Source organism: Pseudorasbora parva, chromosome 16, assembly GCF_024679245.1.
Source record: "Pseudorasbora parva isolate DD20220531a chromosome 16, ASM2467924v1, whole genome shotgun sequence".
Classification (NCBI taxonomy): Eukaryota; Metazoa; Chordata; class Actinopteri; order Cypriniformes; family Gobionidae; genus Pseudorasbora; species Pseudorasbora parva.
Window position 1 is genome coordinate 14,321,433 of NC_090187.1, and position 19,392 is coordinate 14,340,824.

The 19,392-nt window shown below is 43.8% G+C and overlaps 1 long non-coding RNA gene across 6 annotated transcripts; it reads right to left on the minus strand.

Annotated features, from left to right (window-relative positions):
* Positions 1 to 6,560: 6,560 nt before the first annotated feature.
* LOC137043178 (uncharacterized) lies at positions 6,561 to 9,715 on the minus strand. Of its 6 annotated transcripts, none has more exons than XR_010898424.1 (6): positions 9,546 to 9,715; positions 7,501 to 7,545; positions 7,307 to 7,388; positions 7,085 to 7,213; positions 6,854 to 6,923; positions 6,561 to 6,750 (listed from the first exon to the last, which is right to left on the minus strand). It is a non-coding gene; the product is annotated as an uncharacterized lncRNA (long non-coding RNA). The 6 variants fall into 6 exon arrangements; XR_010898426.1 differs by lacking the exon at positions 9,546 to 9,715 and adding an exon at positions 9,371 to 9,538 and having other exon boundaries at positions 7,501 to 7,559; XR_010898428.1 differs by lacking the exon at positions 9,546 to 9,715 and adding an exon at positions 8,638 to 9,222 and having other exon boundaries at positions 7,501 to 7,559.
* Between the last annotated feature and the right edge of the window lie 9,677 nt (positions 9,716 to 19,392).

Here is a 19,392-nt window from a genome sequence, read left to right on the forward strand (position 1 = left end):
CGATATGCGATATGAAATCGAAATCGCAATATGCTGGTCCACGAATCTGTATCGCGATGTGTGAAGGCAGAATCGCGACACTCCCCTTCCAACTCCCAGAATTATCCTTCCTGTCCAGGTCCAACTTTTAAGTCAGCAGTATGGCAACATTTCGCCGGTGGAGAACAAGGATGGCAATCGTGTAGTTGACAAGGCCCACACAATTTGCCGTAAGTGTTTTGAGAAGCTTCCCCAACCGGCCGGCAACACAACCAACATGCAGATGCCGGAGACACAAGCGTGGTGTGAGCGTTTCGTTTCTGTTGCGTGTCAGCCACGGAGCGGCTGCGTGGCAATTTCTCATTCTTTGCACACCAGAAGCGTGTCTGACACAGCGCTTCTGCTGGTATTGATGTACAGGATGTAAATATATATTGCCTATTGATACCGCAAAGAAAACGTCGACAGTAGCCTATTGACCACACAGATTTATGGTATTGACGGCAAAATAGGCTACAGAATATTTCATTCTGCATTGACAGGTTTAATATTTCAAAATCGATAATTATGTTGTTTCTTATTATTAAAATTAGGCCTTTATCTGCATCTATGTTAACCTACAAACCTTCGAACATGAAAATGTCATTTATTAATATGCATTCGTGTCAAAATGACATAAACATCTTTTCCTATTCTATTTTGCCTGGAAACTCTTCCAACACTCTCGCGTGTCGAGTTAAAAATAGGCGTCTCTTTCTATTTGAAGCATGCATGCGTTTTCCGTGCGTGTGACGCAGGCATTATGCAAACTCTAACCGGTTAACATGAGAGCCGAAATAAAAACGGACACGACACGCAGCCGAGACGCTCACGGCACGCTTGCAGTGTGTCCCCACAACCCAACAGCAGCAGCCTACACTGCCTAGTTTATTCCAAGCAAAGTTTCCAGCCAATTCAGATCGAGCACAAAAAATTACAGATGCAATTGGAATCATGTCACTGGATATGCGCCCTTTTTCGGTTGTTGAAAACGAGGGATTCAAGTAGCCTATTTACTTAGTGTGCTCGAGCCCCGTTATGCATTACCGAGCTGGGCGCATTTTTCTCTCAAAATGTGCTACCAAAACTTCTGGAGAAAACAAAGGCTAAGGTGGAGGAAGGGTTGAGTACTGCTGAATCCATCGCAATCACCACCGATGGATGGACGTCCCATGCCACAGACAGCTATATGACCATAACCGCACACTATATTACGGCCGATTGGCAAATAGCAAACCCCATCCAAACACGAGCTAGAGAGCCACAGAGAGTAAGCCTCAGTTACCTCAGTGTGAAAAAACATTAACCATTTTTCTTTGTAAATGTAAGATTGATTGAAGAAGAATTTTCAAAATGCTCGAATCATCTCCACTATGGACTTTAGTTCTGTTTGTTTTTCAACAGTATTTATTACAAAGAAAACAGAAGTGTTATAGCTTTGGCTATATAGTTTAATTTACTTAGGTATTTTGTTAATAATTTGCATACTTAATATTGTTATTTGATGTTCAGTTTATACAGGTTTTTCAAATGTTATTTAATAAATGTATTTTTTCCCCCTCAAAATATCTGTTGAACTGTTTTGTTTCCCCCCATATCGAGGTTTGTATCGTACCGTGGGTCAAAAATCGTGATACGAACCGAATCGTGGGTTTGGTGTATCGTTACAGCCCTAGTGAAAGGCATATTGTTTGTCTATTTATTGTTTGTCTGTCCCATATATATTGTGAAAGCAAGCTTGGCATGCGAGCAGTTAAGCCAGTGTTTGCACCCATGCCCGTGTTTGATTACGGGCACGGACACACACCAGCTGTGTGTGCAGTGTCTCTGAGTGCAGCACGCTTAGGCAGCTCTCGAGGGAGCCGCCTGCAGCGAATGTGAGAAGCTGCCGCTCAGAGTACTGTGCTCGCGGCTGGCCGTATTCACTGAGACCGGCCAGGCTCAGGAGCCCCAGGGATCGGGTCCCGCGTCTGTTGAGGCAGCGCGGCGGCGGCGGTCATGGGGCTCTCAACTGGATTTTGCGATGTGAGGCGGGCATGCTGAGGCTTCTTCCCACTCCTCGTCCGATGATTCAGAAGCTCTCCCGCCTTGTGAGGAAGCCCGCGGGGCGGCTTCTTCCTGCAAGGTGGATAACCCAGTGCTGATGCTGTCTGATTCTGAGGGTTCAGATCAGTTCAGCCTGGAGGCGGGTGGAGTGCAGGTGGATTCACCTCTTCACTCCCCCGCTCAGGAAGAGCTTGTGGATATGCTGACCAATGCTGTGGCCAAACTTTACATTGAATGGCCACAGGAAAAAGTCGAAGTCCAGCCTGTGAGCAAGCTGGATGGACGTTTTTTCAAAAAGCGGGCTCAGCCTCCACGAAGGGGCTTGCCGTTTTTCCCAGATTTGCACAATGAGGACGAGAAACCATCTCTGGACGACATTACAGAGTTCAGAAAGGCCACCGACTTGTCTCTCCGCGTCACCAAAGAGACGGCCCGTGCCATCGGCCGCTCTATGGCTGGTTTGGTGTCCTATCGGGATGAAAGATAAGGAGAAATCCTTCCTTCTGGATTCCCCCCGATAGACCCTGCGGGTCTCTTCGGCGGTGCGGTTAATGGCGTCATCGAGAGATTCCAGGAGGTGAGGAAGCAGTCTGCGGCCTTTCGGTAATATATCCCTCGCCGCTATGGGGCTCCAGACACCAGGGAGGCCCTCGAGCGGGCAGTCCCGGCCGTCCACCAGCGCCGCCTATCTCGCCAGAAGGCTTCTAAACTGAAGGGCGACTTGAAATACGTCCTTCAGGCAAAGAAGGCTTCTGGCAAACGGTCCTAGCTGCGGCAGGAACATTCAGAGCTGACCCTCCCGGGGGGCGGACGACCAAGGTCGTTCCGAACCCGCAGCTCTGGGGAAACCGATGCTGTGCTCCCGCCGTTAACAACACTTCAGGCCTCATTGATTTCCCGCGTACGTACGCCGCTCCAGCCGCCTCAAGAACGACCTGCCGCAGGGCAGCGAACGTGTGTGCACACCGAAATTCCGATTAAACTCTGCGGGGCGGCTGCTTCAGGGTGTCGGGTAGGAGGCTCGGTGGGTACCAGAGACCAGCCCCAAGAGGCTGGTTCCCCATGTAGAATATATCGAAGCATGGTCATGCCTCCCGAATATTTCTACTTGGGCCCTGTGTACCGTGGGAAGGGGATACAGACTGCACTTCAGAGTTCCACCACCGAAGTTTAACCATGTGGTCTGGACCATGGTCTCAACAGATGCATCCCTCACAGGCTCATGGAAGCCCAGTTTGTGAGAGGTCTGTGGGGGCCCCAGCATTTTTCTTGGCACAACAATTGCCTAGAAATGTTGGCGATTTACAAGGCTCTGAGGAGCTTTCTCCCGGTCCTTCATGGCCACCATGTCCTGATACGGTCCGACAATATATCTGTGGTATCGTATCTGAATCATCAGGGGGGTCTGAGGTCGCGCCCACTATGGAAGTTGGCGCACCAGATCCTTCTGTGGCCCCAGGGGAAACTGTCGTCTCCTAGAGCGATGTATGTCTCAGGGGACCAAAACAAGGGAGCAGACGTCCTGTCGAGGCAGGGGCTGAGGCCCGGGGAGTGGCGACTCCACCCCGAGGTGGTGGAGGCCATGTGCAAGAGGTTTGGCCCAGTGGAGGTGGATCTGTTCGCGTCTTGAGAGACGACCCACTGTCCACTGTGGTTCTCCCTAAGGCATCCGCCCCCCCTGGGGCTGGATGCCATGACACAGACGTGGCCGAGGTTACGTCAGTACACATTTCCCCCGATCGCTCTGCTCCCGGGAGTTCTGGAGCGGGTCCACCGGGAGGGCATCAGCCTTCTTCTAGTAGCACCCCGGAGGCTGACCCGGGTTTGGTTCGCCGACAATGTGGCACTCCTAGACGGCCTTCCATGGCAGGTCCCTCTGAGAAGTGACCTGCTGTCTCAGGCCGGGGGCATGATCTTTCACCTCAGGCACTGAGTTGTGAGACCTCTGGGTCTGGCCCTTGAGGGGGCTCAGTACCTAGGGGATGGCCTGCCAGCCGATGTCATGGAGACCATTCTCAGCTCTAGAGCTCCCTCTACGAGGAGACTGTACAACCTTAAGTGGAATGTCTTTTCCAACTGGTGTCGAGAACGGGAGGTGGACCCAGTCAACTGCGCTGTGGCCTCAGTGCTGGAGTTCCTCCTTGACCGTTTCTCCACCGGGCTAACCCCATCCACTCTGAAGGTGTATGTGGCTGCCATAGGGGCTTTCCACTCGCCCATAGATTCTGGACTATTGGGGAGGCACCACTTGGTTGTACGGTTCCTCCGTCGGGCCCGGAGGTTGAGGTCTGCGGCTCATTCCAGAGTCCCAGCCTGGGATCTGGCAGTGGTTCTTGAAGGGTTGGCCAAGGCCCCCTTTGAACCAATGGAGTCGACCGAGGCAAGAAACCTGAACCTTAAGGCAGAACCTTATCGCTTCTCTGAGGAGATTGGGGGACCTCCAGGCCTTGGCGGTAACGCCAACTTGCCTGGAGTTTGCCCCAGGCGGGGTGAAAGCCATCTTACACCCCAGATCGAGCTACGTGCCCAAGGTTCCATCTGTGGGGATGAGGTCAGTGTTTCTTCAGGCTTTTCATCCTCCACCTCACGCGACGGCTGAGGAAGCTAGGCTGCACCTGCTCTGCCCGCCTAGGGTCTTGAGAATTTATTATGAGAGGTCAGCACAGTGGAGGAAATCGGACAAGCTGTTGGTGTGTTTTGGCCCACCCAAGAAAGGGCTGCCTGCTGCGAAACAGACGATTAGTAATTGGATCGTCCAGGCTATAGCCACGGCTTAGCGGGTGCGCAATTTGCCTTCACCCATGCCTTTGAGGGCTCACTCCACGAGGGGCTTGATCCCGCTCCACGAGAGTGTCATCGTTATGTATAAAACCCTTGTTCCCTGAGAGGGAACGAGACACTATGTCTCGTCGCCACACCTTCCACGTATAGTGCCCGCTTTATCGCAAAGCTATCTTTACTATGTGACGGCGTCCTCTTCCGCTTATGGCGTCACTTACTATGTCATGACATAGCACCAATCAGATTGGTGATAGATTTCATTCATGCTTCAGAGACGTCATGCCGAGGGCATTCCCCAGAGGGTTGTCACTCGACGATGCAGTGTCTCGTTCCCTCTCAGGGAACAAGGGTTATATACATAACCCAAGATGTTTTCTCAGCTTTTTGTTCAAAATGCTGATTTTTAAAAAATATAAAAATAAACTTACTCATATTCATAAGTTGATAAAAAGAGGATTGCATGAAGCTAGAATAAAACGTTTGTTTTTTTGTTTTTTGTTTTTAAAGAAGAGGGTCTGCTCTTTCTTTGGTCCCACTTTATATTAACCCTTTGACACGTACGATCAAACCCGTATGATCATTCTGTGCTGGTCCCTGGTGCGTACGATCATACCGGTGCGATTAGAACGCTCAGTGACCAACTGCCGAATTCAAAATTTAAAATCTGTTTTAGCGCGCTGACTGGCGCTGAGCCAAAGACTGAGTGAATGAAAGACTGACTTCGCTCGGTGTCTTTTAATGTTTATTTTAGGTTTCATACACTTCAAATTATATTACACAACCACAAAAATATCAGCAAACACTAAATATAGTTTGTAACTGCATACTACTATATATAACAGCAAGATATCAGTGTTATAAATGGCCCGTGATAATATTACCGATCAAATAACAATCATTTTCTACCCTTTGACGTGAACGATCAGTCTAGGCTGTTCCCTTACGTAATGTCACATATATCAGGAGAAGTGGGTGATCTTGTGTTATAAATCCAGCTAGCTTAGCCTCCCTGGCACTGTTGTAAACACATAATCGCGGCACAAATGCCCATAACGTTAGCCCGCTATAACATTACATATCAACTAACACAATCATTTACTACCATTTCATGTGTACGATCAGTCTAGGGCTGTTCCCTCATGTAATGTCACATATAATCAGGAGAAGTGGGTGATCTTGTGTCGCAAATCCAGCTGACTGCCTCCCTGGTACTGTTGTAAACACATGACGGCGCCACACCCACAGCTAGTGATAAATTACAGAACATCTATTCTAACTTATATATTTTTAATAAGTACATAAACCATAAGGAGTTAACTTGCATCCATTTAAATTTAGTTAACAAGTTTGAAAATATTTTAATGAAAAATAATAAAATAAAACCTTTCCTGTAGCTCAAACAGTAGAGCATTGTGCTAGCAACGCCAAGGTCATGGGTTCGATTCCCAGGGAAAGCAAAAACTGACAAAAATGTAAAATGTGTACCTTAAAATGCAATTTAAGTCGCTTTGGATAAAAGCGTCTGCCAAATGCATAAATTTAAATGTAAAACATGCATTGCAAGCATTTTTTCCTGCTGACAAGTTATGTCACTGTTACCTCACGCTCACGTTGGTACCCACTGCAGACACAATTTTAATACAATTTACCAGTTTTTAACTACTTCAGAGAAAAAGCAAGACAATTTTTTCAAAAGAAGACAACTGACAAGTGAGGAAATAGAGGAGTTTTTTTTAATTCTGATGAGGAGAATTTTGACAGTGAGGCAGAGAGTGACAGTGATGAAGACCTTCCCCCGAACCTTCAAGCTCGGGATTACTGGAGCACAGACCCCATGCTCTTGACACCATTTTTCGGGTCTTTGTTTTCACAGGACCGATTCCTTCTGCTCCTCTGCTGTCTTCACTGTTCAAACAATGCAACAGCAGTTTTAAATGACCCTCTGAAAAAAATCAGAAATATTTTTACTGCTCTCACCTCCTCCTTTCATCGCATTTTTGTGCCATACCGGGATCTGTGTGTTGATGAATCTCTGATGAAGTGGAAAGGCAGGCTGGCATTTCGTCAGTTCATTCCATCTAAACGGCACAGATTTGGGGTCAAGTTTTTTGTTTTGTGTGATGTGCTCACTGGTTATGTGCAGGACATGATCATTTACTCCAGATCTACCAGTGCCATAAAACACCACCAAGGACTTGGGATTTCTGGGTCTGTTGTAATGACACTACTAGGACCTTACCTCAGAAAGGGTCATGTCCTTTATGTGGATAACTGGTACAGTAGTCCCACACTTTTCCAGAACCTTGTCTCTTGGCACTGGAGCTTGTGGGACTGTGTGTGCAAACCGCAAAGGGATGCCAACATTCGCCTGTAGAATGACAAAGGGTAATGTGGAACTCAAGGAAAATGGATCACAGTTGGCAGTCAAATAGCATGATAAGAGAGACGTCCATGTCCTTACCACTGTCCACCCAACTGGTATGGCAGCCACAGGGAAGCTGGATCACATCACTGGGCAAGCCAAGATGAAGCCAGTCTGTGTGCTGGTGTACAACAAAAAGATGGGAGCAGTTGACAAAGCGGACATGATGACTGGTTTTCTTGAATGCACCAGAAAGTCTACCAAGTGGTACAAAAATATCTTCTTTCACCTACTTGACACAGTTTTACTGAACAGCCACATTGTCTACCGGCAAATTACTGGTAAGATATTTCTATAAATCAAAGAATATAAACAAGATAAAAAAATTGATCACATTTTCAATTAATGTAAACAAAAGTGTTATAAAGGGTATGCATGGATGTCACTTTCCTGAGTGAGTGGCAAAAGAGCTGCTGCGTGACTGGATTTAATAGGGGAACCGGTGTAAACAACGAGTAAACAAGTTTCAGTTTAAACTAAAGCTTAGACTTGATATAGTGGTGCTTAAAACTTACCAAAGATCCAGTGATCCATGGATATTGACAAGAACATTTCCTGGCATTTTTACATGCCTGATTTTGAAACCAGTAAAATACATAAATCAAATTTGCCTGTGAATGCTTTAAATAAATACAATATACTAAGGGTGTAATGGTAAACATAACTGACGGTTTGGTATGCACCTCGGTTCTGAAGTCACGGTTCGGTACAGCAGGGGAGAGAAAACTAAATATAAAATAGTTTTTTTTTTTTTTTTTTTTTTTTAAACAGTGGTTTACTGAACAGATTGTGTCAGTCCATAAATTAATTTAATTATAACTAAAATATTTTAATTCAATTATAACTAAATAAAGAATTAATTAAATTATAACAGGTTTTTTTTAAATCTCTCTTCTAATAGTTTTTATTATTTGCTAATAAGTTATACCACACTCATATAGGCATACATCATGCATGTTACTGGCCATTGTTTAAATCTGCTAGCAATTCAAAATACATCTTTATGGCTGTACAAGATATTATTCAGCACCCTGATGAACATCGCAATGCCGGGTTGGCCTATGTTGTCGTCACGTTCTCTCCATCTGGATGAAGATAAGGAGCAGAGACTGCACAGCGGGTTGTGTTGACAGTGTTTAGTGATTTGGAGAAGAGAAAACTTCAGAATAATGTCACAGAGTTCATTCATGAAGTTGTGTGAACAACGCACAGCATCCGTATATGTCCGCGCACATGCACTTTGGTCAGAGAGGCAATATTGCGATTAAGGTATAAGATATAAGGTGTTTACATGCCAGCTGACGGTGAGGTCACATGCATACCCTCTATAAACAAATGTACAATAATAAACAGATCACACTGTCACATACTATTCTATCCTCTTCCTTACGCCCTATGGATTTGTTCTACTGTGAGTAGGAAAGGAAATCACTTCCCTGCAATTCAAGACGAACCTGATGAGAGGGCTGCTGGAGAACAGTATATTTATTGTTTTGTTTATAATACTATTTTGATTGTTGTTCATTGCAATTATATTTATAATTTGTTTTGTAATTTTATTAGAAAGTGTATATATGTATAATAGTCTAAACAAAAAAACATTTAGCTTAAATTGAGGAGATTTAATAAAACATGAATGAAATGTGTACATTTTGCAATTTCTTTTTAACAAAAGACATACGTTTTAATTATGCTAAACTTATACAACACATTCTGACTAGCAAAGCAGAGAAAAGGTCATCATGTATGCATTTGACATCATGTAACTTAAACTATATGCAAGCTAATAGTCAGTGAGGCGTGACCATATAGCTTTTCTCTGCTTTGCTAGTGAAATATGAAACTCAGTAACAATATAAACACTAAAACAAATAATATATTCATGTTACGTATCAAGCCAACTGAACCCTAATAACTTTACCGAATACACGGAGCATGTTTGCAATGTGCAAAATGACAAACATGACATTTGAACGTCCACATTTTTGAGTACTGTTCGTTTTACAAGATAATTTTTTAAATATCTTTATTCATATTTATTGCATGTTTGTAAATAATTATATGTGCTCCAAAATAGGAGGAAAAAAACTAAAATATACTCACCATTTGACACGCGGATGTTGTGAGGGAGATGCAAAATGCCGTGTGCAAGCGAAATTCAAAGCAGTGGGGAAAAAATAGCAACATAAACATGTCAACCATAGTGTGTACACGCTAACAAATAATGTGAAAGGTTTTGAATTAAAAAAATAAAGCAAAACATTCATAGAGCGCTCACCTGCACGCGGTCATCCACCACGAGCGCCATTGTGACTGCGTCACTGCAAAAACTCACGTGTCAAGGTTGATGTGTGTTACCATGGAAATTAGAACGCATGTCATTGCATAATAACGGTCGCAATAAAAAAACTCACGCCAGGCTGCCAGTCTTATTTTTAAGAACGTACGTGCGAAAGGGTTAAGTGGCATCAAAAAGTAATTACAATGTACTTATTGTGTTCATATTAATGTCCACGGGGCGACAGCGGCTCAGGGGTGACAGTGGCTCAGTGGTTCATGTAGATTGTTGGTTGGTGGTTTGATCCCCGGTTCCACCTGACCAAGTGTCGAGGTGTCCATGAGCAAGACACCTAACCCCAACTGCTCCCGATGAGCTGGATTGCACCTTACATGGCAGAGGAAGATTGCACCTTACATCAGCTCTAGAGCTGATTTTCTTCAGCTGCATGTGAAATGCATCTAAAATGCATCTTAAACCACCTTCTGAAGAGGTTTGTGTGACCAGATTGCAATCCATCTTGAATGTGTTTTGGGATATTTTCACGATCAGATAGCTATCCGATCAGAGAAAACACATGAAGCAGACAAGTGTAAATAGGCCATAAGATTAAGTTGTAGGTGTCTTTGATGTCCATCCAGGATTGTACAGTAGAGTAGGTTGATATAGTGTTCATTTGGGAGCAGCAGGAGTTCATCCTCTGTTTCAAAAATTGTAGAGACACAGCTGTTGAATCACTGAGATGCCCCTTGCTGGTCTCATGGCAGAGGTTGTGATTTGTAGACATCGGACAGCAATATCAAGCTGTGCCAGTGATGGATCTTGCAGACTCCAATACCCTTATGATACTGTAAGTTTCTGGTGGGTAATAGGGAATGCTACTAATTTAAAAAAGAAATAAAAAATTGATATCAAAATAGTTTTTTTTTTTTTACAGAACGTTGCAGTGTCAGTATTTTTTTCCTACTATGGAAGTCAATGGCTCCAGTTAACTGTTTGGTTACTGACATTCTTCAAAATATTTTCCCTTGTGTTCAGCTGAAGAAAGAAATTCATACGATTTTAAAACTTGAGGGTGAGTAAAGGATGACAGAATTTTCATTTTAAAGTGAACTATCCCTTTAAACTTGCATTCATCACAAATGAACTTTGGACCAGTTCTCCTCTGTTCACACAACGTGCTCCTCAGCAAAGGTTAGTCTAGCCTTTTGATTTTTTTCTGCTGATGAGAGGCTTGGTCACTGCAGAGCAGAGATGGAATGAGTACTGAAAATTTGTACTCAAGTACAAGTACTGTTACATTGCTGAAATAATACTCAATTACAAGCAAAAGTACTGGTGTCAAAAACGTACTTAAGGAAAAGTACAAATTACTCTTCTCAAAAACTACTAAGAGAACTAGTTACTTTTTAGCCGGTGATATTTAATGAATTCCCAATATATATTTAATCAAATCATTTATCTATTTAGAATAGAATAGCTACTTTAACAAAACACAGTTTTACGTTATTGACAAAGGACATGAATTAGTGGTCATGATACTGGAATTTCTAACTTCAATACGATACCTTGAAAAATATCAATATCATTTTCAATACCTTTGTATACTGCTATTTAGATGTTTTGTTATCACCCTGTCAGTAATAAAATAAGAACAAATATATATATATTTTTTATCTCAATTCAGTTGAGGTACTCTGAATCACAACACTGCATTTGTATATGCAGTGTCTTAAGAGCAGCATAATATGTTTTTTTTTTTTTACATCAATCGATCAGAGAGGTTTGACCTGGAATGTCTGATTGATTGTAACTGTAAGAGTTCCTGGTGCATTTCACTTACAGCCAATAAGATTTCCTGCGGTCAGGCGTGGAGGTCTGTTCTGAATGGTTGATAACTGTTGACAATGTTTAATCCACGAGCAAAGTGCATTAAAGGGATGGTTCACCCAAAGGCCTGAACTATCCATCTCACTAAAAGGCCATCTGAGGTGTAGGTGAATTTTTTCTTTAAGGGATCCCATGGTGTTGAGACTTGTATGGCTTAATATAACATAAATGATGTCTCTTACTGAATTATGTGGTAGAAAACCCATGAAAGATCTACGTTATTTAAAAAATCGATTTTATATTTGGACCATGGGCGGCGCCATTTTGTTTGCGTTCTAGGTTGATGACGTAGAGTGGTTGAACTCCTCAATCAGCTGGCGTTACCCGTAGCTATTTTTACCACAACGCAACTCGAAAATTGTTTCAGAGTTAAACAAAACAAATGAATTGCTTTGTAATTGTACTTAAAACACACTCAAACATACATGTGCACACAAACTCACCTACACAAGTCACAAACAGATCGGCGGGCGCGCACACACACACCTCTGACAGACTGCTCTGTCTCAATCGCATGCATCATCACCAAAACATCCTGCCTCTCTTCCTCACGTTACTTTATCCCATCGTCCTACCTAGATATTTCCCTCTGCTGGTCACATTAGGCATTATAGTTAATCTACTATCAACAGTCTATCTAGGGAACAGGATGTGTTGAACAGGATATCAACACGGGAATAGATTGATGTATGCGCGCACGCAGTGCGTGCGTGCGTGTGTGTGTGTGTTCGCGCCGATCTGTAGGGGTGTGTGTGTGTGTTCGCGCCGATCTGTTGGGGTGTGTGTGTGTGTGTTCGCGCCGATCTGTTGGGGTGTGTGTGAGTCTGTGTGAGAGAGAGAGTTTGTGTGCACATGTATGTTTGAGTGCGTGAAGTCGGACAGCTGTTTGTAAATCGGCTTTACACTCGTTATTGCGGTGGAACGTGAGACTGAATGACTGCACTCGAACATGTCCACTATGGTGTCGGACAACACTACAAATGTCCGTCCCTTCAAATAATGCCCTATTTAAGGGTATAGGGTCGATTTCAAATTCAGCCCCTGTCGTGGAGACTGAGCAACCCAACATCTCGATTGAGACAGAGCCTGTCGTGTGCGCGCCCGCCGATCTGTTTGTGACTTGTGTAGGTGAGTTTGTGTGCACATGTATGTTTGAGTGTGTTTTAAGTATAATTACAAAGGAATTCATTGGTTTTGTTTAACTCTGAAACAATTTTCGAGTTGCGTTGTGGTAAAAATAGCTACGGGTAATGCCAGCTGATTGAGGAGTTCAACCACTCTACGTCATCAACCTAGAACGCAAACAAAATGGCGCCGCCCATGGTCCAAATATAAAATCGATTTTTAAAATAACGTAGATCTTTCATGGGTTTTCTACTACATAATTCAGTTAGAGACATCATTTATGTTATATTAAGCCATACAAGTCTCAACACCAGGGGATCCCTTTTAGTAAAACAGTAAAGGTTTTTAGCAGAAACCTTGCTGATTCATATAATGGAAGTTGATGGGTGCCATCATTTTGAAAGTCAAAAGACAAAACTAAATGAATACCGTCACATGTGGCTCTAGACAATACATTTGGGGTCTTATGAAGCTAAACGATCGGTCTGTGCAAGAAACTGAGCACATTTTGAGAAACATTTTGACAAACAATACAACAGATGCTGACTCCCTCTCTTCTGTAAAAAACAGAGTCAGCTCCCGCACATTTACGCCATAAAGTGACAGGAAGCTCAAGCTCCAGACTACTGTGAACGTGCTCAGGACTGTTTGCTGAGGCTGTGGATTAGGTAATAATGTTGTTGTAAATAATGTTCCGTTTCTTACACAGACCAATTGCTTCGCTTTATAAAACCTCAGTGTATAGTCAGGTGCCACAGATATTAATTTTGTTTTGTCTGTAAATGTTTTTTTGACTCTCAAAGTGACACCCATTGACTTGCATTGTATGAATCAGCAAGGCCAATAGTTTCAGCTAAAAATCATCTTTGCTGTTCTGCTGAAGAAAATAAAGTCACCTACATAAAAAGTCACCTACATCAGTATGGCCTGAGGGTGAGTAAATCAACAGCAAATTTATTTTTTGGGGTTGACTATTCCTTTAATTTCTAGTTCAAGAGCACAAAGATTCGCGATTGCAAGGGACGTAGTGCACACAGGAGAGGCAGTTCATTTACGAGCTCGCGTCCAGTTTTCTGCGATTACACGAACACGCTCTCGACATTTGTCATTAAATATGCTATAGAAACCTGCGGGTATGATTACAATTATGCGCAATACCTGCAATTCCGCTTTGACATTCATGCTTTGAACTGAGGCGGGTGTCAAACTCACTGTCAGAGGGGAGAGAGCAAGAACGCGCTGCTGGTATTGGTGTATATACTGTCTGCAAACAACGAGTATTGGAACCGTGTCAGATATTTCAGTATTGATAGATATTATTTTTTGACACTACCATGTGGTTATTTTCTCCAAACTTTCAGTCCATAAATCGCTCCTTCACTGTGCGGTTATGATCAGCTCTTCTGAATCAACTGCTGCGCCGCAGGCGCTTTTTTCACTTCAAATATCAGGCCTTAATATTCAAATATTAAGGTTGTATTGATTAAAATTGTAGGTGTACTCAGTAACAAATTGTGATTTTAAAAAGTAACAAAGTAGATAATTTAGCTTAATTCATGCTTAAGTACAAGTAAAATTACACATTTAAAGATGTACTCAAAAAAGTACAAAACCCCCAAAAAACTACTTAATAAAAAGTAAAGTGAGTAGTTGTAATTCGTTACTTCCACCTCTGCTGCAGAGTGAGCATTCAGTCTCAATTCTCTTAAATGACAAGACTGTATGGCAAAACAGATCCTTACTGTGTTCAGCTCTTAACTGGCGAGTAATTCCAGCTGCAGTGTTGAACCGATTCCACATTGAAAGTCTCTGTACTGTCCTGTCCTCTCATGCATTGGTCTTGCGTACCTTTTTGGGGTAATAGCCCATATAATATTTTGTTTTATGAATATCTGGGCATGCAAGCTGACCCTCTTCTTTTTAACAACAACAAATAACGTCTCGGTTACGTATGTAACCCTCGTTCCCTGAGGAGGGAACGGAGACGTAACGTCAGTGACTGACGAATGGGGGTTTCGCCTAGAAGCCAATCATCTTCGAGATCTTAGAAAGCGCCCAATGGCAGTGCCAATGCCATGGTCATGCGAAATTTGCATGCGTAACTCCACCTACCCACCTGGGTATATAAGGAAGTAGCTGGCATGAATCGCATTATGTTACCTGCTGAGGAGCCAAGACTGAACTCTCGGCCGTTCCAGCGGTACAGCGGAAGTGGCAGCGGGACGTTATGTCTCCGTTCCCTCCTCAGGGAACGAGGGTTACATACGTAACCGAGACGTTCCCTTTCGTTCAGTCACTCCGACGTAACGTAAGTGACTGACGAATGGGGGTCCCAATGCAATAACGCCACTCAGCTGTCTTTCAGTGCCCTGCGCAAGCGAGAGAACCCTGATGCCAGTAGGACGGTCAAAGGCCTCTACTTAACACAGGAATACCAAGGTACACTGGGAGGCATATTCCAGGAGGAGATATGCGCCAAGATGCCTACCCGTAGGGAGGACTTAGGAATACACGTATGACCCCGGCTGCATACAGAAGATCACTGGGGTACCAGCCGCAGGTGGATTTTTAACCCCAGGGGGTGGCAAGGTTGCCAAGGGAATACACCAGCTCAGGGAGGCTTACGGTGGAAATACACATGTGGGGGTCGCCGAAGGGGAACCATGCACATGGGGCACCTGGCCGGACACGAGTGTCTGGGCTAAGGGCAGACTTACTGGCGTCGGCGTCGTCAGTGCAGGAGGAGCTCAGGGCTCTCGGGGAACTCACCTGAGAAGAATATCGCACGTATCCAGTCCGTGGAGTGGAATGGCGAGCAAGCGAAGACACCTGAGCCAATCCATTACCGGCCACTTGTAGAGGCGAGTACATAGTCGGATACAGGCTCCACTCGGAGGTTATAAAACCTGGCGAATGTGTTTGGTGTCGCCCAGCCTGCAGCTCTGCAGATGCCTGTCAGCGGAGCGCCATGTGCTAAAGCCCAAGAGGAGGCCACACTCCGGGTGGAATGGGCCCTGACCCCAAGGGGACATGGGCGTCCCTGCTGCTGGTAAGCCAAAACAATGGTGTCCACTATCCAGTGAGACAGCCTTTGCTTTGAGAGAGCCTTCCCTTTCAGCTTCCCACCATCACAGACAAAGAGCTGGTCTGAGGTCCTGAAACACTGCGTCCTGTCTACGTAAGCGCGAAGGGCGCGTACTGGACAGAGCAATGCCAAGGCTGGGTCTGCCTCCTCCAAAGGCAGCGCTTGCAGGTTCACCACCTGGTCTCTGAACGGAGTGGTGGGAACCTTGGGCACATATCCAGGCCGGGGTCTCAGGATCACGTGAGAGTCAGCCGGCCCGAATTCCAGGCACGCTTCGTCAACCGAAATGCCTGCAGGTCCCCTACCCTCTTGATGGAGGCCAATGCGGTCAGGAGCGCTGTCTTCATAGACAAGAACTTAACATCTACTGACCGCAAAGGCTCAGATGGGGCCCTCTGCAGAGCACTTAGAACTACTGAGAGGTCCCAAGAGGGTACGAGAGGAGCACGAGGAGGATGTAGTCTCCTCGCACCCCTCAGGAACCTGATGACCAGGTCGTGCTTACTTACCGTTTTTCCGTCCAAGAGGTCATGGTAGGCGGCAATAGCGGCCACATAAACCTTCAGGGTGGATGGAGACAGCCTTCGATCCAACCCTTCCTGGAGGAAAGGGAGCACAGACCCGATCGGGCACTTCCAGGGGTCTTCTTGGCGAGAAGAGCACCAATTGACGAAGAGGTTCCACTTCAACGCATAGGCCCGTCTCGTGGACTCGGCCCGAGCGGAAGTGATGGTAGCCACCACCGGAGTGCCACAGGGTGCCCCGTCTCTGAGAGAGTAGATCCTGTCTCAGAGGAATCGGCCAGGGAGGGGCTGTCGCAAGGAGAACTAGTTCTGGGAACCAGGTCCGGCCGTGCCAGAACGGGGCGACCAAGATGACCTGCTCCTTGTCCTCCCTGACCTTGCACAGAACACGTGCAAGAAGGCTCACTGGGGGAAACGCATACTTGCGTAGGCCCTGCGGCCAGCTGTGCGCCAGTGCGTCCGTGCCGAGCGTGGGACAAAAAGTTGGGACTGTACAAATTGTGAATAAAAAAGGAATGCAATAATTTACAAATCTCATAAACTTATTGAACTTATAAAATATTTTATTCACAAATAGAATATAGATAACATGTCTATATTAAAACCATACTGGATGCCTGTGATCTTCAGGCCCTTAGACGGCACTGCGTCACATACAGGAATGCTACTGTAATGGAAATCACAACATGGGCTCAGGAATACATCCAGAAAACGTTGTCTGTAAACACAATCCACCGTGCCATTCACCGTTGCAGCACAGCTAAACAAAATTAACGTACTATGTTTTTCATTAAATTAACACTTAAATATAAATTACACATTATATTCAATTTTCTGATGAGCTGCTCATTACACTCGTTTCTGATGGCCGCTTACACATCATCAGAGACAGTTGACAGCAAACACTCGTGAAGAACGCAATCTGTTCTATAACAGAATATACAAGAGATAAAGTCAGATGCATGTTCATTCAACTTTTTATTCACGTTTTGTGACATTACTTATTACTTATCTCCAAACAGCAGGACTTTTTCTGGTTCTTTTCGGGATCACGCAATGTTAGGCCATTTTATTCCAAAACAGTTTATCGTCACCATCAAGGTCAGGCTGCGATGTGACGTAATTGAACTGGTCCGAAAAATGAGCTTCATTAGACTTTCTACGTCCCCAGTATCAGCCGGCTTCTTCTTCGTCCTGTATTGATTATCGCAGCCTTAACGACATCATCATTACATTTTGATACCCCCTGCCTTTGGTTCCTGTCGCGATGTACTTTCCGCTCTCAGTGTTTTATTAAATAAATAATGTAACGCAACATTGTACTTCACCTGCCAGCCTGCAAACCTCCCGCGAGTGAGCCAGCGTCAGCCAAACGAGTACCGTCAGCAGCTCTGCCTCTGATTGGCTGCAGGCAATGAGCAACACAATCTGAATGGTCACAGACCAATTGAAGAGACATTTGAATTCCAATAAGACTCAACTACTCAACTCATATTTTCTTGCGTTGTATTTTAAGTCTGCTGTTGGTTTGATATAGATGTGTGTGTGTACAATTGTAGCATGATTCTTCTCTGTCAGTGTAAACTTATTAAACATATTTACACTTAAATCACAACTAAAGTAGGGCTTACAGCATACACTGCATATATTTAAAAATGAGCTATTAGTGCATATAATAATTTATTTAGGCCTATATTATAATAATACTTTATTATCATTTATTTATTAATGCTTAATTTGAACAGTTAAGCATTAATAAATAACTTTAAACATTATTTAACTTCAAATATATAGCTTAATGATATTGATTATGTATTTTAAAATATGCTTTTAGTACATTGTTAATTTGTTACAATGACAATTTTGAGCATAAGTTTAAAATATACAAATATATATATATATATATATATATATATATATATATATATATATATATATATATATATATTTTAGAAAATATATTTTTAGAGAATATACTAAAATACAATTATTTTAAAGTGTGTTAAAAGTTGTATTGAGAAAATATAATGATAATAATAATAATAATAGATTTTATTTATAATGGACTTTTCATTCCGAAGAATCTCAAAGTGCAACAAAGGGGGGGAAAAATAACAAAAAATTAATAACAGGTAAACATATAGAATACTACAAACAATCAACCAACACAAAAAACCGAACAGAAACAGAGCTGATGGTGAACAGAAACAGAGCTGATGGTGAACAGAAACAGAGCTGATGGTGGAAGTCTCTGTTAGCTCCGCAGCACACTGTGGCCCACTCCATGTTTTAAATTTCTCCCAGCGGCAGTGTCCTGATGTCGTCGAGGCATGACAGCTGAAGACCAGATGATGGGTCTTCATGACAATTCAAACGATGGGGATCGCCGCAGCACCATGCAGGAGGCAGACAAAGCTCTCCGGGCACTTCTGTGGACACACCGGGGTCGGCGCAGAAGTCCAAGCCGCTCCACGGCCACTATGCAAGACGGAACAGCGGCGCAGCCGAGAAGCGGAACATCCCAACATCATGCCGGACGCTGATGACGATGGCCCGGATGATGCTAGCCCGGTGCAAACTTCAGCCACCATGCAGCTCAAGCCCGAGGGAGACCACCAGTGAGCAGCCGCAGCGAGAAACATCAAATGTCCTTCAAACCAGAACCAACCGCAGCAATTCAAACATAAACATCAGAGAAGCGGTGGAGAACGGCGAACAGTAAACAACGTCCTCTCAGTGGCTGCCAGCAATCAGCAACAGTCCCAATTGTAGCTCTGACTGTTAGACTAGTCACAAACATAATAAAATAAAATAAAATCTAAATCTAATAGTACAGTAACATGATTTGTGGGTGGAGAAGCGGCGAACAGACAACGCCAGCGTCCTCTCCCCCACGTTGCCTAGCAACCCAATCTATGATGTATGATATGATGCTAATATATTTTTTATATATTTAGAGATGGTACATTTTTTTAAGTATATTTCTAATATACTATCGGAAAAGAAAATATATTTGAAATACAATAAAGTATACTTTTATTTTCACCAGGTTGAGTCCCAAACAGTACTGAAGACTATTCCATTGTTTAGGAGACAAGTAAAAAAAGGATCTACCTTCTTACCAGCAGGCTGAGATTTTGGGACCATAATGAAGGTGATGAATTATAGCAAGATAAAATATTGCACATGTGCTGTTGCAATTCAAGGCTTTGTAAGTAATGTA